The 22,421-nt window shown below is 43.1% G+C and overlaps 1 protein-coding gene across 1 annotated transcript in view; it reads left to right on the top strand.

Moving 5' to 3' along the window:
• Positions 1-8,085: 8,085 nt before the first annotated feature.
• LOC140723253 (uncharacterized) overlaps positions 8,086-22,421 on the top strand; it is a 41,722-nt gene continuing 27,386 nt past the window's right edge. Inside the window, exon 1 of the mRNA XM_073037865.1 lies at positions 8,086-8,290. The gene's annotated coding sequence lies outside the window, so the exon portion shown is untranslated. The remainder of the gene's footprint in view (positions 8,291-22,421) is intronic.

The raw sequence follows: 22,421 nt of genomic DNA, 5'->3' as shown, positions 1-22,421 counted from the left end.
AAGCTGATCGCTTCAGTTAGTCGCAGCTGAGGCTTGAAACTCTCCTATGCCCACAAGAGTGGGTTGATCATCGGTACACGGAACCACAACAAATGTGTGTGGCTGTCACTTAGTATAATCCATAGGAGTGGATTTTGGAATATCTTGTGTTAACCCTTGCCTGGGTATGTTGTGTGGTAACCCCTGGAAGACGGTATTCCTGTGACAGGTCATTTTCGCTGATAACTCGTATGTGGACGGATTCAACGGATAAGAACTTCGACGACGGTATTTTGAAGTAACAGCCGTTTCTCTACGTTTCACCCTGGATTACAAATATCTCTTTCCCGTCATTTATTCCGTGGATTACTGAACTATCCTACTTTACCACCTCAAGACTCTGAGATTTATTCCCTCAGGGTGGATAGTCTGGGAGTTATATTTACACATATAGGCACATAGATAGATAGATAGATAGATAGATAGATAGATAGATAGATAGATAGATAGATAGATAGATAGATAGATAGATAGATAGATAGATAGATAGATAGATAGATAGATAGATAGATAGATAGATAGATAGATACTTTATTCATCCCCTTTGGAAAATTCAACATTTTTTTTCCAATGTCCCATAGCTAACTCGTCTAACAGTGTAAACTTTCCTTTACTTCGTTAAGTTACTATATGACAAGTAGATACTCATAAAGAAAGTGGTTTTAACATCAAAACCAGACTCCAGTGTGAATTCTATTGTTGTTGGTTCGTTTCTAAAACGTCACAGTTCGTAACAACAGTTTTATTAAACTAGTTAGACCACATCTGGAGTGTTTCATGCAGTTCTGGTCGCCCCCATTCTCGGAAGGATGTCGGGGCTTTGGAGAGGGCGCAGAAGAGGTTTCCCAGGATACTGCCTGGATTAGAGGGCATGAGCTATAACGAAAGGCTGGACAACAGTTCAGTTCAGTTCAGAAATGAAAACAGTTCAGTTTCCTTCTGTGGTTCCAGAGCAGAAGCTCAGTCTGTCTAACATTTCCACACAATTAAAATGGGGAATTTGTTTATTATCATCACGTACTGAGCTACAGTGAAAATCTTGCCTGACGTACCATCCACACAGATCGATACATTACAACAGTACATTGAGCTGATATACGACAGAACAATAACTGTAACAAAGCATTATGGCTGCAGAGAAAGTGCAGTGCAGATAGACATATGGTGCAGGGTCACGTCGAGTTACATTGTGAGGCCGAGTCCATTTTATCATTCATTTGGCTGATAAACACAGACAGGAAGCTGCCTTTGAGCTTGTCATTACTAATAACTGCAGGTCTTCTTTTTTTCTCACTTCCTCGTGGCACTAGACGGGAATGTCCATTAAGCCCTTTAATTTTTGAAACTTGTATTGGAGCCTTTATCTATAACACTACGTGAAGCTGAAAATATTTTCGGTATCTCTATGAATGGAACCATACATAAGATTTCTCTTTATGGAGATGATCTTTTGGTTTTTATTTCAAAACTTGAGGAATCAATTCCTAATCTTTTGGAAACACTTAAAGATTTTGGTACATTTTCAGGATATAAACTTAACTTGAATAAAAGCGAATTGTTTCCATTAAATGCCCATATTAGTATATATGATGATATTCTTTTTAGAATTGTTAATACATTTAGATATTTAGGTATTATAATTACTAAAAAACATAAAGATCTCTATAAAGCGAATATAGTTCCTTTAATGGACTCCATGAAGCAACTATTTTCTAGATGGCATCCACTTACTTTTTCTTTAATAGGTCGTATTCATGCTGTAAAAATGATGATTTTACCTAGATTTTTATATATTTTCGAAAATATACCTATCTTTTTAACTAAAAAAATTCGATCAAATTGACTCTCTTATTTCTTCCTTTATTTGGACCAATAAGAGACCAAGAATTAATAAGTATCAATAACACAAATCTAAAAAAGATGCTGGACTTGCACTTCCTAATTTAAGACTGTATTATTGGGCTGTGAAAATTAGACAATTATGTTTTTGGTTATATTGGCTTGATAGGAACCAAAAATCATTATGAGTTGATTTGGAATTAAAAGCTGTTAAACAATTTTATTTAACTTCAATTTTAGGAGCTCCATTACCTTTACAGCTCTCTAAAATTCCAAATTTAAATCTTTACCCGGTTATTAAACAATCCCTACGGATTTGGGTTCAGTTTCGTTTTTTAAAAAATTTTAAACAATTTAAGTTGTCCAGTTTTTTATATCGAAACTTTTCATTTAAACCTTCAACATCTGACCCAATTTTTCTCCTATGGAAAAATAACGGGATCCATTCTTTTACAGATTTATTTTGTGATTGTCGATTGATGACCTTTGAAGAGTTATTTAACAAATTTTCTCTCGCTCATACACATTTTCAGCAATATGTTCAGATTGGACATTTTTAACAGCAATATTTACCTAAGTTTCCATATTTACAAGAATCTGATTTGTTGGATAACATTTTGAAATCGAATCCCTTAGTGAAAGGTTCCATTAGCAGAATTTATAATTTATTTTTGTTACAAAAGGAGAACCTATCACTAAAGACTAAATAAGATTGGGAGAGAGAACTTAATATGGCCTTTGTTAATGAAGATTGGCTTCGAGTTTTGAAAAACGTAAATTCTTCTTCTGTATGTGCCCACCATCGTTTAATTCAATTTAAAATTGTTCACCGTTATTATTTAACAAAGGAGAGACTATCTAAAATATTTCCTAGTATAGACAAATGCTGTGATAGATGTAAAACTCAATTAGCTCTTTGTCACATATGTTCCTGTCATGTTCTTCATTAAAATCGTTTTGGAAATCTTTATTTTCGACAATTTCTAAAGCTCTGATAATTAATTTACAACCTAATAGATTGACTGTTCTATTTGGAATAGTTCCATATCATATTCAGGATATTTCATCTTCAGATCAACATGTAATTGCATTTGTTACACTACTGACAAGAAGGGCTATTTTATTAAAATGGAAAGATATTTCTTCCCCTACATTAATTGAATGGTTTTCTCAGGGAATGTTATGTCTTAGTTTGGAAAAACATAGAAGTAGAACTTTTGATCCTCGATTCGAATTTGAAAGAAGATGGGGTTCATTTGCCAAATATTATCATTTAATTTGAATTACTCTGTATGGTTTCCTTCCAAATTTATTTTTTTTATAAATACGAAATGGCGGTTGATGTTTCTTATTTTCATATTTAGATAATGGTCAAATGTGTGTAGTTATTGGTTTTTTCCCCCTAGTTAGATGGGGTTCCTTTTTTTCCAAATACTTTTATATATATGTAAATAATTTCCAATTTTATATTTTACGATCAGTTTTTATCAGCTTTATTAATTGCATACATATTAATCTATTGAAGTTTTGTATCATTTTATAGCTGTACAAGATTCTGTACCAATAAAAAAGATTCTAAAAATTTAAAAAAATGAAAACGACAAAACAGTAACTGTAACAAAGCATTATGGCTGCAGAGAAAGTGCATTGCAGATAGACATATGGTGCAGGGTCACGTCGAGTTACATTGTGAGGCCGAGTCCATTTTATCATTCATTTGGTTTATAAACACAGACAGGAAGCCGTCCTTGAGCCGGGTGGTTCGCGCTTTAAGGCTTTTGTATCTCTTCCCCGATGGGGGAGCGGGTTTGCAGCAAGAATGTCCAGGTTGTGAGGATCTTTGAGTACATAGCCTGCTTTTCCGAGGGAGGGGAAGTGTAGGGAGAGTCCATGGAGTGGAGGCTTGTTTCTCTGATGTTCTCTGCTCTCCAAAGTTCTCTGCAGTTCCTTGCAGTCATGGGCAGAGCAGTAGCCATACAAAGGCGTGAAGTATCGACATGGAGCTCAGAGACCTCGGCCTTCACCCTGCCTTGTGTAGCTGGATCCTGGACTTCTTGTCAGATCGCCGGCAGTTCGTAAGAGTGGGCTCCCTCACCTCTGTCTCTTTGACCCTCAGCACATATACCCCACAGGAGTGACACCTTGCCCTCTCCTTTACTCTCTGTGCACCCATGACTTCCGTAGCAACCCACAGCTCCAATCTGCTAATTAAATTTGCTGTCTATACTACACTGACTGGCCTAATCTCAAATAATAACGAGGCAGCCGACAGAGAAGAAGTCATCACCCCGACAAGAAAACAACCTCTCCCTCATTGTGACAAAAACAAAGGAGCTGGTTGTGGATTACAGGAGGAATGGAGACAGGGACCAAATTCAACATTTCCAAGTCTGTTGTTGACACAAAATGCACATTTTAATATTGATCATGAGACAATGTATTTTATATATTGTTAATGACTGAAAACATATTTACAGATTGTTACTGACAGAGAATCGTATAATTTGTGTTCCGTGTGTTATCTGAATGTACTTGCCTGTGATGCTGCCACAAGTCAATGTTTCCCTGTACCTGTACCTTCCCGTACTTGTGCACTTGGCAGGACCTGAGAAATCTCAGTGAGATTTGATTAATGATTATCATCTTGGCAGCTCGGTAGGTCGAATGTATGAGACAGTACACTGTTAAATGCAAAACCCTGAACAGTGTCGATGATCAGAGGGATCTCAGATTCCAAGGAGGCGGGGCAATGACGTCAGTCACAGGCTGACTTCGCTGACTGTGGACTGAACCATAATTGAGAGAGAGCGATCTGCAGACAGGCAGGGGAGGGAGGGAGGGGGAGAGAGGGAGAGAGAGAGAGAGAGAGAGAGAGAGAGAGAGAGAGAGAGAGAGAGAGAGAGAGAGAGAGAGAGAGAGAGAGAGAGAGAGAGAGAGAGAGAGAGAGAGAGAGAGAGAGAGAGAGAGAGACAGAGAGAGACTGGAAAAGCTGATCGCTTCAGTTAGTCACAGCTGAGGCTTGGAACTCTCCTATGCCCACAAGAGTGGGTTGATCATCGGTACACGGATCCACAACGAATGTGTGTGGCTGTCACATCGTATAATCCATAAGAGTGGGTTTTGGAATATCTTGTGTTAACCCTTGCCTGGGTATGTTGTGTGGTAACCCCTGGAAGACGGTATTCCTGTGACAGGTCACTTTGAGCTATAACGAGAGGCTGGACAAACTTTGTTGTTTTCTCCAGAGCGGCGCAGGCTGGGGTGAGACTGGATGGACGTTTATAAGATTACAAGCGGAATAGATAGAGTGGACAGACGATATATTTTTCCCGGGGGTTGAAATTTCTAATACATTTAAGGTGAGAGGAGATGTGAGCGGCAAGTTTGCTTCTTTCCACAGACTAATGTGAGGATCACATTCCTTGACTTCTCTAGTGCCTTTAACACCATCCAGCCCAAGATCTTAAGGTACAAACTAACGGAGATGGGAGTAGACTCTCACATGGTGGATTGGATAGTGGACTACTTGACAGATAGACCTCAGTATGTGCGGTTGGGAGACTGTAGGTCTGACACGGTGGTCAGCAGCACAGGAGCGCCGCAGGGAACCGTACTCTCTCCGGTCCTGTTCACCCTGTACACATCAGACTTCCAATATAATTCGGAGACCTGCCATGTGCAGAAGTTCGCTGATGACACGGCCATAGTGGGGTGTGTAAGGAATGGACAGGAGGAGGAGTATAGGAAACTGATACAAGGCTTTGTGATATGGTGCAACTCAAACTACCTGCGTCTCAATATCACCAAGACCAAGGAGATGGTGGTGGACTTTAGGAGATCTAGGCCTCATATGGAGCCAGTGATCATTAATGGAGAATGTGTGGAGCAGGTTAAGACCTACAAGTATCTGGGAGTACAGTTAGACGAGAAGCTAGTCTGGACTGCCAACACAGATGCCTTGTGCAGGAAGGCACAGAGTCGACTGTACTTCCTTAGAAGGTTGGCGTCATTCAATGTCTGCAGTGAGATGCTGAAGATGTTCTATAGGTCAGTTGTGGAGAGCGCCCTCTTCTTTGTGGTGGCGTGTTGGGGAGGAAGCATTAAGAAGAGGGACGCCTCACGTCTTAATAAGCTGGTAAGGAAGGCGGGCTCTGTCGTGGGCAAAGTACTGGAGAGTTTAACATCGGTGGCTGAGCGAAGGGTGCTGAGTAGGCTACGGTCAATTATGGAAAACTCTGAACATTCTCTACATAGCACCATCCAGAGACAGAGAAGCAGTTTCAGCGACAGGTTACTATCGATGCAATGCTCCTCAGACAGGATGAAGAGGTCAATACTCCCCAATGCCATTAGGCTTTACAATTCAACTGCCAGGACTTAAGAACTTTTTTAAGCTATTATTAATGCTTTTTGAGTTAGTTCTTACTGAGTTAAGTATTGTATGTAATTAGTTTTTGCTACAACAAGTGTATGGGACATTGGAAAAAAGGTTGAATTTCCCCATGGGGATGAATAAAGTATCTATCTATCTATTTATCTATCTATCTATCTAATGAGCAGCTGGAGTCTCTGCCTGGGGGGGGGGGGGGTCGCCAATCCTGACACGTGATCCCGTTTGCCCCTCCCATTTAACCGCAGATGGGCAGCATCTGGCGTCTGTTTCCGAGGCCCCGCCTCCCGATGATGTAATAATCTCTTCGCGCATGTTCACAGTCTCCGGGTGGACGGTGTTTTCCTCTCTGCTCACAGCTGAAGTGGGTCGGCTGTGTGTTCGTGAAAGACTTTCGTATCTTCCGTCGGTATCTCTGTCTGCGGGCCGAAGGTATCACTTTCCCATCGGTGAGTATTGAGACCGATCCCGAGCGGGGAGATCCGATGTTGACCGTGAGCCCCGAACTGAGGGCCAGGAATTCATTTGTTTCCCAACTATCTGGGCTCGTCAGAAATGTGTCGACTTCACTTAATCTGCATTGAACGATCCAAACCAGGAGCCCAGGCTGTCTGTTTCCGCAGAGTTGAAATGGAAGTCCCGCCGACAGGTCACGTGTGGCTGTGTGCCGCAGATTTGCCCCGCCCTCCGCTTTGTGACGCCAGATCACGTGGTGTGATTTTGGCCGCTGAGTCCCATTAACTTACCCGAACTCGCCTCGTTTCCTGAGGCTTCTCGCATTTGTTCTGGAGCTTTATGGCTGTTGTGTCTTCTCCCGGACTGGGGTGGGTGAGAAAGGAGAACGTCCCAGGTTGTGGGGATCTTTGGTTTCACTGCCTGCTTTACCGAGGGACTGGGAAGTCTAGGGGGAGAATGGTTCGAGCCTCAGCTCCCCGCAGTAGAGCTGAGCCATACATTACTCCTGCACGTTCATAGCCCAGCGAGGGCGGTCGGTCCAGTATAGACAAGACAAGATCTGTATCCTAGGATCTGTAATACAAATTTCCTGAAATGGTCCTGTTTTCACCTGGAAATGGAGTGATAGTATAACAGTAAAGGAAGCACAACTTTTCCCTGTAAATTATCCTGGAACCGATTTGTCTGTTATTCCTGGAAATGTGTACAGTGCAGTCGTTGCTAATGAGGTTCACATGAATAATCTCAGGAATGATCGGATTTATATATGAGGAGCATTTGATGGTTCTGGACCTGTGCTCAATGGAGGTCAGAGGGGCGGTGGGGGTGGTGGAGGGATGTATGGTTAAGTAAACCTACCGAATGCTGAAAAGCCTGGATACAGTGGACATGGAGAGGATGTTTCCATTAGACAGAGAGTCTGTGATCTGAGAGCACCGTCTCAGAATAAAGATGCTTTCCTTTAAAACTGAGATGAGAAAAAATTTTTGGCCACAAGATGTCTGATCTGTGGAATTTGTTGCCGCAGAATTTGTTTGAGGCAGCCATTTGGGTATATTTGTGAAGATTAATATACTGATGATTGCTGAGTAGTTTCAGGGTTACAGGAGGAAGGCAGGAATATGGTGTTGGAATAAAAATTGGCCATGATTGAATGGCTGAGTGGTGGAGCAGACCAGATGGATTGAATCACCTAATTCTGTTCCTGTGTCTTGTGTCTTACCATGACTGAATGATGGCTCCTTCTTATCCCATATTGTTTTGTGATGTGTGAGGGACAATTAAAGATTGTTCACTGACATCATTATATTTGCCAACGTTTAAATTTCAGTGAGTTTTGTTCCTAGTAACATTCAGCAGATACGTTTGGTCCTCCTTTTCATTGTTAACGTGCTTCATTATCTTTCATGTTTAAGTTAGACCTGCAGAGAGAGATTTATTGGAAGAAAAACCACGACTGAAGACGAGGGAACAGCAACAAGTGAACCAGCCCGAGGATTGAGAGCATCAACTGGAGAGAACCCATCTGACTTGGAGATTCCAGTGATTCAGTCAGGAGAAAGTTTGGTGAGTCTCATTTACTCAAACACTGGTCCTTTAGACATTACGTACCTGTACAAAGGAAGGTAGGAAATAGTTGGGAGTGAGACTGAATGTGCCCAGAAGAACCAGTTATGCCAGTACCAGTCAGACTCAGTTATGAAGAACCCCCCCCCCCCAATTTTCCCTTTAAACTTTTCACCCTTCACCCTTAACCCATGTCCTCTGGTTTTTTTTCTCCCCTAGCCTCAGTGGAAAAAGCCTGCTTGCATTCACTCTATCTATACCCATCATAATTTTATACATCTCTATCAAATCACCCCTCATTCTCCTACGCTCCAGGGAATAAAGTCCTAAACTATTCAACCTTTCTCTGTAACTCAGTTTCTCAAGTCCTGGCAACATCCTTGTAAACCTTCTCTTGCACTCTTTCAACCTTAGTATTATCCTTCCTGTAATTCAGTGACCAAAACTGCACACAATACTCCAAATTTGGCCTCACTAATACCTTATACAACCTCACCATAACATTCCAACTCTTATAATCAATACTTTGATTTATAAAGGCCAATGAACCAAAATCTCTCTTTACTACCCTATCTACCTGTGATGCCACTTTTAGGGAATTTTGTATCAGTATTCCTAGATCCCTCTGTCCTAGTGCACACCTCAGCGCCCTGCCATTTACCTTGTATGTTCTACCTTGGTTTTTCCTTCCAAAGTGCAATACATCACACATGTCTATATTAAACTACATCTGCCATTTTTCTAGCTGGTCCAGATCCCTCTGCAAGCTTTGAAAACCTTCCTCACTGTCCACTACACCTCCAATCTTTGTATCATCAGCAAATCTGCTGATCCAATTTACCAAATTATCATCCAGATCATTGATATAGATGACAAATAACCATGGACCCAGCACTGATCCCTGTGGCACACCACTAGTCACAGGCCTCCACTCAGAGTAGCAATCCTCCACTACCACTCTCTGACTTCTCCCATTCTCAATTCCCAATCAAATTTACTACCTCACCATGTATACCTAGTGACTGAATCTTCCTAACTAACCTCCCATGCGGGACCTTGTCAAAGGCCTTACTGAAGTCCACTACATCCACTGCCTTGCCTTCATCCACTTTCCTTGTAACCTCCTCGAAAATCTCTAATATATTTGTTAAACATAACCTACCATGCACAAAGCCGTGTTGACTCTCCCTAATAAGTCCCTGTCTGTCTAAACAATTGTCAATCCTATCTCTTAGTACTCCTTCCAATAATTTACCCATGACCAACATCAAACTTACCAGCCTATAATTTCCTGGATTACTTTTTGAGCCTTCTTTAAACAATGGAACAACATGAGCTATCCGCCAATCCTCTGGCACCTCACCCATAGATAACTACTTTTAAATATATCTGCCAGGGCCCCTGCAATTTCAACACTAGTCTCCTTCAAGGTCCGAGGGAATACCCTGTCAGGTCCTGGAGATTTATCTACTTGCCTCAAGGTAGCAAGCACCTCCTCCTCTTCTATCTGTATAGGTTCCATGACCTCAATACTTGTTTGCTTCATTTCCATTGACTCCATGCCAGTTTCCTTAGTAAATTCAGACACAAAAAAATCATTTAACATCTCCCCAATTTCTTTTGGTTCCATACATAGCCGACCACTCTGATCTTCAAGATGACCAATTTTATCCCTTAACTATCCTTTTGCTATTAATATACCTGTGGAAGCTCTTACTATCCTTCACCTTGACTGGCAACACTACCTCATGTCTTCTTTCAGCCCTCCTGATTTCTTCCTTAGGTATTTTTTTGCACTTTTTATACTCCTCAAGTACCTTATTTGCTCCCTGTTTCTTATACATGTCATACATCTCTCTCTTCTTTATCAGAGTTCCAATATCCATCGAGAACCAAGGTTCCTTATTCTTATTCACTTTGCCTTTAATCCTGAGACTTTGTCCCTAGGGTGTCCTCATGGGCCGTCCAGAAATGATTTCAGCTGGTGACAACCCTGTTTTCCCCTGTGGGGTAACCCTTATGTGGAATCGAGCTAATGGTCGGACCTTCAACCAAGTGGGTCCAGTCTCCGCTGTTAGTCTGGCCAGTTTACTCTTCAGAGTGCCATTGGCTCTTTCCACTCTGCCAGCGGCCCGTGGGTGGTGTACAAACTGGAATTGTTGCTTGATAGCTAGTTTGTTACATACTCCTTCATTTACTTTCACCATAAAGTGTGGGCCATTGTTGAACTCAGCATCTCTGGCAGGCCATACCTGGGAATTATTTCCCTTAATAATACCTTCACAACAGTCACAGCAGTATTAATGGTAGTTGGAATAGCTTCAATCCATCTACTAAACACATCTATAATAACTAAGCAGTATCTATAGCAATGGACTCTAGGCAATTCAATAAAATCAACTTGTAGACACGAAAAAGATCCACCTGTCAAGGGAGTCGTACCCGGTGTGCAGGGTACAGGATACCAACCATTCCCTCCTTTCCCAGGAGTGTACAATTATGTATATAATCGACCAGTATTGGTAAAAACTGTGTAGGAACACAAACCTGTCCCGCTGGGGTGATCCAAAAACCCAGGTCGGGGTCTTTCTGGCACCCCATCTGGGACCACAGTTTTCAGTCCTCCTCAGAGGCGTCCCCCTGAGAAGAACAAAACTCGAGGTAGCTGTAGAGCGGTGAGTAAGTTGTTTACAAAGGTGGCATTACTAATGGGGTGGCCAGAGGAAGTCAGGAATCCCCATGTTCCCAGAGAGCCCCGTAGTCATGCACAATTCCAAATGCATAACAGGAGTCTGTGTAAACGTTCCCACTTTAGTCTGTTGCTGGGATACAGGCACGAGTCAGAGCAAACAGCTCAGCCTTCTGGGTGGAGACAGCTGCTTCAAAAGAGGCTTGCTCAATTACTTCACTGTCCATCACTATCGCATAGTCAGAATATTGTTTTCCTGATGGATCCACAAAAGAGTTTCCATCCTCATAAAACGTTGCCTCGGGCTAGAGGGGGTATTGCTAAATGGATGGGAGAGTCTGTCCTTCTTTCACTGTGATCCGGAAGGACTAGAGGGGGTATTGCAGAATGGATGGGAGAGTCTGTCCTTCTTTCACAGTGATCCGGACAGGCTAGAGGGGGTATTGCAGAATGGATGGGAGAGTCTGTCCTTCTTTCACTGTGATCCGGACGGGCTAGAGGGAGTATTGCAGAATAGATGGGAGAGTCTGTCCTTCTTTCACAGTGATCCGGACAGGCTAGAGGGGGTATTGCGGAATGGATGCGAGAGTCTGTCCTTCTTTCACAGTGATCCGGACAGGCTAGAGGGGGTATTGCGGAATGGATGCGAGAGTCTGTCCTTCTTTCACAGTGATCTGGACAGGCTAGAGGGGGTATTGCAGAATGGATGGGAGAGTCTGTCCTTCTTTCACTGTGATCCGGACAGGAGGGCTGACTTCATGGACTGAAATTGCCCAGAGATGGGGTATAACGTCTTGGGTTCGGTCACTGTTAAAAGAATGTCTTACCAGATGTCCTGTTTTCACCTCAAACTCCTTCCAGTATCGGAGTTGGCCCACGGCAAAGTCTTGCCAGTCTCCCTCGGTGCTGGAGGCCTGTTTCATCAGAGTGTAGGCAAGGAGCCCTAGGCTCTTTGGCTTGAACCCAGGGCAAACCCTGAAGGTGGTATGGGGAACCACCAATCCTGTCTGTCGCCAAAAGAAATCTGGAACTTCAGCAAGAAATGCAATGCCGTCTCTTACTTTAACCTCTCCAATCACCGTGACTGGGAATTTCTGTCCCTCGAGGGGTGCATAATATTAGCTTTCCTCAGTTGAGCACCACGTAGGGTCATAACACAGAGTCACATGAGAGTCGGCCGCTGGCAGAAGGTGTTCAAATGTACTGGAGTCCAGATAAAGTGCCCACCCCTGGGTGGTCAGAAACTGAGGAAGCTATCAGTTGTTCGCAGTTCCAGCGTGATATCCTTGTCCGTGCATAGAATCTCGACTTCCAACGGACAGAGGAAGTCTCTCCCTACGAGATTACACCCCCGTCTGGTGGTGACTGTAAATGAAACCTCACACTGGTTCCCCTGGAATTCCACCTGCAGTGGCTGGGTACATGAATACGTATGTTCCGTGCCTTTGAACCCTGACAGAGTGATTGTAGCGTCTGATAGCTGGAATCCCTTTTCCGATACTATTTCCTGATCGAGAGTCGTTGTGGTTGCCTCATATCAGTCATAAATGGAATTGGATTTCCAGCAACTTGCAATATTACACTGGGCTCTTCCTGAGGGTTGACACTCATGGTTGGAAGCATCTTCTTGTCAGTTTCTAAATGGGTTGTTGTCCCCACCTGTCCCTTGGTCGGTTTTTGTTCCCATTTCTGTTTCTCAGATATAGCCCGCTCGCGTCCTTCTTCCCGCTGAGCATATTCACCTTTAATATTAGTTCCCTTCGGGGTTGATGGGGATTCGATAGTTGGGTCCTAATGATATGTCAAAGCTCGTCGCATTCGATTTCGGTCATTGTCAGGCCAATCCATATTATTTGTTTTAATCATATTGGCTAACTTAGTTGGTAAGCATTGGAACAGTAGGGCATTGAACTGGGGGGACAGATTCCCATCATTAAAGTCTTGGTCTCCTGCGAAGGTGCCGTAGCAGGACACAAATCGCTCTCAATAGTCTGGTCCCCATTCCCCAGGTTTAGGTTTGCATTCAGGTACTTTAGTGATGTTTACAGGTTGCTGGAGAGCCCTTTACAAAGCTTGAATGATCTGGTCTGTCTGTTCATTCTCATTATGGTTTCTCGCCTGTAACTCCTGATAGGTTTGGTATCTCAATTCTGCCTTCCACTTCCACCCCTCATCAGCTGAGAGAATCATGCAGGAGAGACCGAATAAATCTTGCAGAGTCGCATTAAACATTTGTGTAGTACTGTGGACACACTGAGCAAACTGTGCTGGTTTTTCTTTTCTATCTGGGGCATGATTCATGATCATTATCATTTCTTGAGGCTTCCAGTCTGCATACACAGGATTCACTGAGGGCTGTCCCTTCTGCTAGTCCTAGGGGGAGCATTTGCTACTGCTGTTCAGGAGGATTTAAACTAATGTGGCGGGGGTATAGGAACAAGTGCAGAGAGACAGAGGGGTGTAAAATGAGAGTAGAAGCAAAAAGTTGTAAGGTGAAAAGTAAAAGTGACAGGCAGTCAAATCCAGGGACAAAAATCAAAAAGGGACACTTTTCAACATAATTGTATAAGTGTTGTAAAAACAAGCCTGAAGGCTTTGTGTGTCAATGCAAGGAGCATTCGTAATAAGGTGGATGAATTGAATGTGCAGATAGTTATTAATGAATATGATATAGTTGGAATCACAGAGACATGGCTCCAGGGTGACCAAGGATAGGAGCTCAACATCCAGGGATATTCAATATTCAGGAGGGATAGACAGGAAAGAAAAGGAGGTGGGATTGTGTTGCTGGTTAGAGAAGAGATTAACGCAATAGAAAGGAAGGACATTAGCCTGGAGGATGTGGAATCGATACGGGTAGAGCTGCGTAACACTAAGGAGCATAAAACGCTGGTGGGATTTGTGTACAGGCCACCTAACAGTAGTAGTGAGGTTGGGGATGGCATTAAACAGGAAATTAGAAATGCGTGCAAAAAAGGAACAGCAGTTATAATGGGTGACTTCAATCTACATATAGATTGGGTGAACCAAATTGGTAAGGGTGCTGAGGAAGAGGATTTCTTAGAATGTGTGCGGGATGGTTTTCTGAACCAACATGTCGAGGAACCAACTAGAGAGCAGGCCATTCTAGACTGGGTATTGAGCAATGAGGAAGGGTTAATTAGCAATCTTGTCATGCGAGACCCCTTGTGTAAGAGTGACCATAATATAGATAGATAGATACTTTATTCATCCCCATGGGGAAATTCAACCTTTTTTCCAATGTCCCATACACTTGTAGCAAAAACTAATTACATACAATACTTAACTCAGTAAAAATATGATATGCATCTAAATCACTAACTCAAAAAGCATTAATAATAGCTTTAAAGATGGAGAGTGACATAGTTAATTCAGAACCAAATGTTCTGAACTTAAAGAAGGGCAACTTTGAAGATATGAGACGTGAATTAGCTAAGACAAACTGGCAAATGATATTTAAACGGTTGACCGTGGATAGAAACATAGAAAATAGGTGCAGGAGTAGGCCATTCGGCCCTTCGAGCCTGCACCGCCATTCAGTATGATCATAGCTGATCATCCAACCTGCTTTCTCTCCATACCCCCAATCCCTTTAGCCACAAGGGCCATATCTAACTCCCTCTTAAATATAGCCAATGAACTGGCCTCAACTGTTTCCTGTGGCAGAGAATTCCACAGATTCTCCACTCTCAGTGTGAAGAAGTTTTTCCTCATCTCGGTCCTAAAAGTCTTCCCCTTTATCCTTAAACTGTGACCCCTCATTCTGGATTCCCCCAACATCGGAAACAATCTTCCTGCATCTAGCCTGTCCAATCCCTTTAGAATTTTATACATTTCAATAAGATCCCCCCTCAATCTTCTAAATTCCAGCGAGTAAAAGCTTAGTCGATCCAATCTTTCTTCATATGAAAGTCCTGCCATCCCAGGAATCAATCTGGTGAACCTTCTTTGTACTCCCTCTATGGCAAGGATGTCTTTCCTCAGATTAGGGGACCAAAACTGCACACAGTACTCCGGCTGTGGCCTCACCAGGCCCTTGTACAACAGCAGTAGAACCTCCCTGTTCCTATACTTGAATCCTCTTGCTATGAATGCCAACATACCATTTGCCTTTTTCACCGCTTGCTGTACCTGCATGCCCACTTTCAGTGACTGGTGTACAATAACACTCAGGTCTCATTGCACCTCCCCTTTTCATAATCAGCCATTCAGATAATAATTTGTCTTATTGCATATGAATGTTGAGGAACAAACTAGAGAGCAGGCCATTCTACATTAGGTATTGAGCAACGAGGAAGGAAATGTTGTCGTGCGAGACCCCTTGGGTAAGAGTGACCATAATATGGTGGAATTCTTCATTAAGATGGAGAGTGACATAGTTAATTCAGAAACAAAAGTTCTGAACTTAAAGAAGGTTAACTTTGAAGGTATGAGACGTGAATTAGCTAAGATAGTCTGGCAAATGATACTCAAAGGGTTGACGGTGGATATGCAATGGCAAGCATTTAAAGATCACATGGATGAACTACAACAATTGTTCATCCCAGTTTGGCAAAAGAATAAACCAGGGAAGGTAGTGCACCCATGGCTGACAAGGGAAATTAGGGATAGTATCAAGTCCAAAGAAGAAACATAAATTAGCCAGAAAAAGCGGCATACCTGCGGACTGGGAGAAATTCAGAGACCTTAATTAGGAAAGGGAAAAAAGGTTATGAGAGAAAGCTGGCAGGGAACATAAATTACAGCTTTGTGAAAAGAAAAAGATTGGTCAAGACAAATGTAAGGACCTTTACAGTCAGAAGCAGGTGAAATGATCATAGGGAACAAAGACATGGCAGACCAATTGAATAACAACTTTGGTTCTGTCTTCACTAAGGAGGACATAAATAATCCTCCGGAAATAGTAAGGGACCGAGGGTCTAGTGAGATGGAGGAACTGAGGGTAATACATGTTAGTAGGGAAGTGGTGTTAGGTAAATTGAAGGGATTAAAGGCAGATAAATCCCCAGGGCCAGATGGTCTGCATCCCAGAGTAGCCCAAGAAATAGTGGATGCATTAGTGATAATTTTTCAAAACTCCTTAAATTCTGGATTAGTTCCTGAGGATTGGTGGGTGGCTAATGTAACCCCAGTTTCTAAAAAAGGAGGGAGAGAAAAACCGGGGAATTATAGACCAGTTAGTCTGACGTCAGTGGTGGGGAAAATGCTAGAGTCGGTTATCAAAGATGTGATAACAGCACATTTGGAAAGAGGTGAAATCATTGAACAAAGTCAGCATGGATTTGTGAAAGGAAATTCATGTCTGACGAATCTTATAGAATTTTTTTTAGGTGTAACTAGTAGAGTGGATAGGGGAGAGCCAGTAGATGTGGTATATTTAGATTTTCAAAAGGCTTTTGACAAGGGCCCACACAGGAGATTAGTGTGTAAACTTATAGCACATGGAATTGGGGGTATGGTATTGATGTGGATAGAGAATTGGTTGGCAGACAGGAAGTAAAGAGTGGGAGTAAATGGGACCTTTTCAGAATGGCAGGGAGTGACTAGCGGGGTACCGCAAGGCTCAGTGCTGGGACCCCAGTTGTTTGCATTATATATTAATGATTTAGATGAGGGAATTAAACGCAGCATCTCCAAGTTTGCAGATGACACGAAGCTGGGCGGCGGTGTTAGCTGTGAGGAGGATGCAGGGTGATTTGGATAGGTTAGGTGAGTGGGCAAATTCATGGCAGATGCAATTTAATGTGGATAAATATGAGGTTATCCATTTTGGTTGCAAGAACAGGAAAACAGATTATTATCTGAAGAGTGGCCGATTAGGAAAAGGGGAGGTGACCTGGGTGTCATTGTACACCAGTCATTGAAGAGAGGCATGCAGGTACAGCAGGCGGTGAAAAAGGTGAATGGTATGCTGGCATTCATAGCAAAAGGATTTGAGTACAGGAGCAGGGAGGTTCTACTGCAGTTGTACAAGGCCTTGGTGAGACTGCACCTAGAGTATTGTGTGAAGTTTTGGTCCCCTAATCTAAGGAAAGACATTCTTGCCATAGAGGGAGTACAAAGAAGGTTCACCAGATTGATTCCTGGGATGGCAGGATTTCATATGAAGAAAGACTGGATCGACTAGGCTTATACTCACTAGAATTTAGAAGATTGATGGGGGATCTTATTGAAACGTATAAAATTCTAAAGGGATTGGACAGGCTAGATGCAGGAAGATTGTTTCCGATGTTGGGGGAGTCCAGAACGAGGGGTCACAGTTTAAGGATAAAGGGGAAGACTTTTAGGACCGAGATGAGGAAAAACTTCTTCACACAGAGAGTGGAGAATCTGTGGAATTCTCTGCCACAGGAAACAGTTGAGGCCGGTTCATTGGCTATATTTAAGAGGGAGTTAGATATGGCCCTTGTGGCTAAAGGGATTGGGGGTATGGAGAGAAAGCAGGTACAAGGTTCTGAGTTGGATGATCAGCCATGATCATACTGAATGGCGTTGCAGGCTCGAAGGGCCGAATGGCCTACTCCTGCACCTATTTTCAATGTTTCTATGTGGAAAATTAGAATCTCCCACAATCACAACCTTGTGCTTACTACAAATATCTGCTATCTCCTTACAAATTTGCTCCTCCAATTCTCGCTCCCAATTAGGTGGTTTATAATACACCCCTATAGGTGTTACTATACCTTTCCCATTCCTCAATTCCATCCAAATCGGCTCCCGAAATGAGCCCTGTAATCTATCCTGTCAAAGCACTGCTGTAATATTTTCTCGGACAAGCATTGCAAATACCTCCCCCTCTTGCCCTTCTGACTCTATCACACCAGAAGCAACGAAATCCAGGAATATTTAGTTGCCATTCACACCCCTCCTGCAACCATGTTTCACTAATAGATACAACATCATTTTTCAGTTATCAATCCATACTCTAAGCTCATCCACCTTTCTTACAATGCTCCTAGCATTAAAATAGATGCATTCAAGAAACTTTCCACCTCTTCCTCTCTGTTTATCCCTAACGGTGCAAATAACTTTATTATCTCTTTTTTTCCTTTTCCCCTACATCTTCAGTCTGAGCGCTCCTACATCAGGGAGGAAGTTCAAATCAGCTCCGTGTTAAAAAGTTTAGCCATCACGGTGACTGAAGGCAGCTGCAGGTTCATGAGGGACTGTTACTGTCAGATTCTGCAGTTCTTGCGGCTGCTCATCGCACCCACGACTGAACCCTGGTCACTGAGCCTTGGAGGAGTCTGTTCTGCTGATGTTAGCCTTAAACTAGACTGGTGTTTAATATTGTGGATCTAGATAGATAGATAGATAGATACTTTATTCATCCCCATGGGGAAATTCAACATTTTTTCCAATGTCCCATACACTTGTTGTAGCAAAAACTAATTACATACAATACTTAACTCAGTAAGAATATGATATGCATCTAAATCACTAACTCAAAAAGCATTAATAATAGCTTTAAAAAGTTCTTAAGTCCTGACAGTTGAATTGTAAAGCCTAATGGCTTTGGGGGAGTATTGACCTCTTCATCCTGTCTGAGGAGCATTGCATCGATAGTAACCTGTCGCTGAAACTGCTTCTCTGTCTCTGGATGGTGCTATGTAGAGGATGTTCAGGGTTTTCCATAATTGACCGTAGCCTACTCAGCGCCCTGCGCTCAGCCACCGATGTTAAACTCTCCAGTACTTTGCCCCGACAGAGCCCCGCCTTCCTTACCAGCTTATTAAGACGTGAGGCGTCACTCTTCTTAATGCTTCCTCCCCAACACGCCACCACAAAGAAGAGGGCGCTTTCCACAACTGACCTATAGAACATCTTCAGCATCTCACTGCAGACATTGAATGACGCCAACCCTCTAAGGAAGTACAGTCGACTCTGTGCCTTCCTGCACAAGGCATCTGTGTTGGCAGTCCAGTCTAGCTTCTCATCTAACTGTACTCCCAGATACTTGTAGGTCTTAACCTGCTCCACACATTCTCCATTAATGATCACTGGCTCCATATGAGGCCTAGGTCTCCTAAAGTCCACCACCATCTCCTTGGTCTTGGTGATATTGAGACGCAGGTAGTTTGAGTTGCACCATATCACAAAGTCCTGTATCAGTTTCCTATACTCCTCCTCCTGTCCATTCCTTACACACCCCACTATGGCCGTGTCATCAGCGAACTTCTGCACATGGAAGGACTCCGAGTTATATTGGAAGTCTGATGTGTACAGGGTGAACAGGACCTGAGAGAGTACGGTTCCCTGCGGCGCTCTTGTGCTGCTGACCACCGTGTCAGACCTACAGTCTCCCAACCGCACATATTGAGGGTCTATCTGTCAACTAGTCACCACTCCGTGGGATTAGGAGATTTCCCGTGAATTTCATGGAAACATATAAATGCACAGCACATTACAGATGCTTTGTCCCACATTGCTGTGCCGACCATGTATCTACTCTAGAAGCTGCTTAGAATTACCCTGCCACATAGCCACCCATTTTCCTAAGCTCCATGTACCTATCTGAGAGTCTCTTAAAAGACCCTATTGTATCCGCCTCCACCACTGTTGCTGGTGGTGCAATTCCACACACACACCACTCTTTGCTTAAAAAACTTAGCTCTGACATCTCCTCTGTCCCTACTTCCAAGAAGCTTAAACTGATCCCCCTCATGTTAGCCATTTCAGCCCTGGGGAATAAGCCTCTGGCTATCCACACGACCAATGCCTCTCATCATCTTATACACCTGCATGATTTTTTCCAGGGTGAATAAGACGATGAGCTCACTGTGGTTTTGACTTTCTCTCTCTCTCTCCTTGTGAGGCTGATGTCACAGTCCCGCCTCACTCAGGCACTTAAAGTGACACTCATAGTAAACGAACCTGCGGGTCTCGTAACACAATGCACCTCTAAAGTCTGACAGCAGACTAGCGAGTAATCTTCGATGGTGCAGAGTCAGAAACCAAAGAGTTGCCAGATTGAGTCAGGGCTTTGGGGCTGCAAAGAGAGATGGCGTCTAGAGTTTACGAGGAGGAGGAGCAATCAGACCAGCAGAATGTGGCTACAAAAGAAAGGTCAGAAACATTTGGAAACTGGTTGACCGAAAAAAAGGTGGTTAATTTCAGACAGCAATTGTGGAGAGGAATAAAAAGACAATGTTTAGGCAGAGCCCCTTCCGCATGCCTAGCCTGTGTACTCCGCTGCTTAGTTGCTCTCTGAATTCCAGAGTTCCTCCAGCATTTTGTGTGGTGTGCGCCTCTGTATTTCCAACAACTGCAGAATCTCCTGTGTTTTATATCTGCATTTTACTTTGGCATTAGATACACGTTGATATTGAGTAGATTGCTTATAGGAGCCACTTTCTGCGTTAAACAGCTGCAGATTTTTCTATACACACTAAAAAAAATGAGGTATGGACATTGAACCGGTGCTTGCAGAAATGTTTAATGGCACCGTGATTACCCATAGGGCCATGCGTTAAGAATTTTGCTGGTCCTGAAGTGCCGATGAAATGCGCAGGCGTCAGGCTGAGGACGTCCCTGAGTTTCACGCATGCGCGCAGTACACAGAAGGCCTTGAAAATGTCGGCTGCAGGTAAGAGCGATTCTCCGTGTTTTTATCTTTAACACGGGATCTTTTGGGACGATTCCTGTGAAATCTGGTCACTGTGACCAGCAATCCCGGGACAGTCCTGCCCTCTTCCCTCTCTCTCAGCCCCATGATCCGTACACAGGCTCCAGGGAGCTTCCGGCTGATGAGGGAATGGGAACCGATGCATCTCTCAGACAGAGCTGAGCTCCAGCTATCTAAATGCAAGGATTAGGAACTCAGAGAAAGGGAACAAAATCTTTTACATCAGCAGTTGAGAAAATCGGCATTAGTACTCTTTTCCGTAGATGCTGCCTGGCCTGCTGAGCTCCTCCAGTATTTTGTGTGTGTTGCTTCCTCTACCTCCTCTTGCTCTGGACTTTTCTACCGGTGAGAACTTGTTTTGTCCATTCTCTCTGGGTACGTAATGATATCAAACACCTTTGCCCTGGGCAACAAGTAGCTTTCACATCCAAATGTGCCAGACTCCAGTGAAACAGACTACTGCCCTTCCCTTCATATTCATTGGCATTGCATTCACTGAGTTCACCACCGTCAGTCATTGGGGGGAGGGTTCAGGGGGAATATTTATGTAGAATACAGAAACTAGAGAAACTAGTGATGCCTGTTTGCATTTGGTGATGCAAAAGTTGCTTGAGAATTTGCAAGTGGGAAGAAGTGGAGTGATATTTGGAAATCTGACTTTTTAAAGCGTAATTTAGCAAGGAAACCACATATGGATAATGTGCAAAAGCTTTGGTGAGAAAATCCTCCATTTCCTGTTACAGGCCTGCTACATAGGTTGTGTGAGAGTGCATGTGAACTCGATCAAACCCAGAGGAGATCAAAGTTCCTATTGACAGTGATTTGCTAGCTGTGAAAATGAATACCTCTCTATATAAAATTCACTGTAAACATCTTGTCACTGAGTAAAAAATGCACAGTACAAGATTTATCTGCACACTGGTTATTACAAATTAGAGGGGGAGATTATTACAAATTAGAGGGGTATTGGAGGGAAGGAGGGGAGACCTCCAGTGTCCCTGATGCCCTCACCTACAAGATGTGCAGCTTGTAACCCTGCACTTCAATGAGCTGCAACTTGAAATGGGTGAATTCCAGATCATCCAGCAGTTGGAAGGGGGTGATAGATATGACATGAAGAGAGGTGAGTTACACCCAAGGTGCAGGACACAGGAAACTGGGTGAGAGTCAGGAAGGGGAATGAGGTTAAATAGGCATCACAGAGTACTCTCGTGGCCATCCCCAACAACAACAGGTGGACCACTTTAGAAGCTGTTGGGGGGAATTACCTGGCAGAGGAAAGTCAAAAGGCTGATAGGGGATTCGTTAGTTAGAGGAACAGAACAAGAGGGGACGAATATCCTAGTGATAAGGCTTGCTAGCGGTAGTGAGCAGGGGAGGGGGTGATGTGGTTAAAATAAGTTGGAGGGGGCATGGGAGCCAGAATGACAGAACAGATAATGGAAAGGGTGAATTGAATTGACTTTATTAAATACATATTTCATAAACATGTGGAGTAGAAATATTTCCCTTACATCATCTAAATGTGCAATGTGTAATTTATAGTAGTTTATAATAGATAGTTTGTACATAGGACAGTCAATCTTACATTGAAATACAATTGTATCAGCATGAATTAATCAGTCTGATGGCCTGGTAGAAGATGATGTCCAGGAGCCTGTAGGTCCTTTTGCTGTGATACCGTTTCCTGGATGGTAGCAGCAGGAACAGTTTGTGGTTCTGATGAATTGGGCCTGTTTGACCCTGATATTCGTTGGGCCCTTTTAACACACCTGTCCGTGTAAATGTACTGAGTC

This window comes from Hemitrygon akajei, unplaced genomic scaffold (genome assembly GCF_048418815.1).
Source record: "Hemitrygon akajei unplaced genomic scaffold, sHemAka1.3 Scf000105, whole genome shotgun sequence".
Taxonomy (NCBI): domain Eukaryota; kingdom Metazoa; phylum Chordata; class Chondrichthyes; order Myliobatiformes; family Dasyatidae; genus Hemitrygon; species Hemitrygon akajei.
This window is presented reverse-complemented; position numbering and strand designations above follow the sequence as displayed.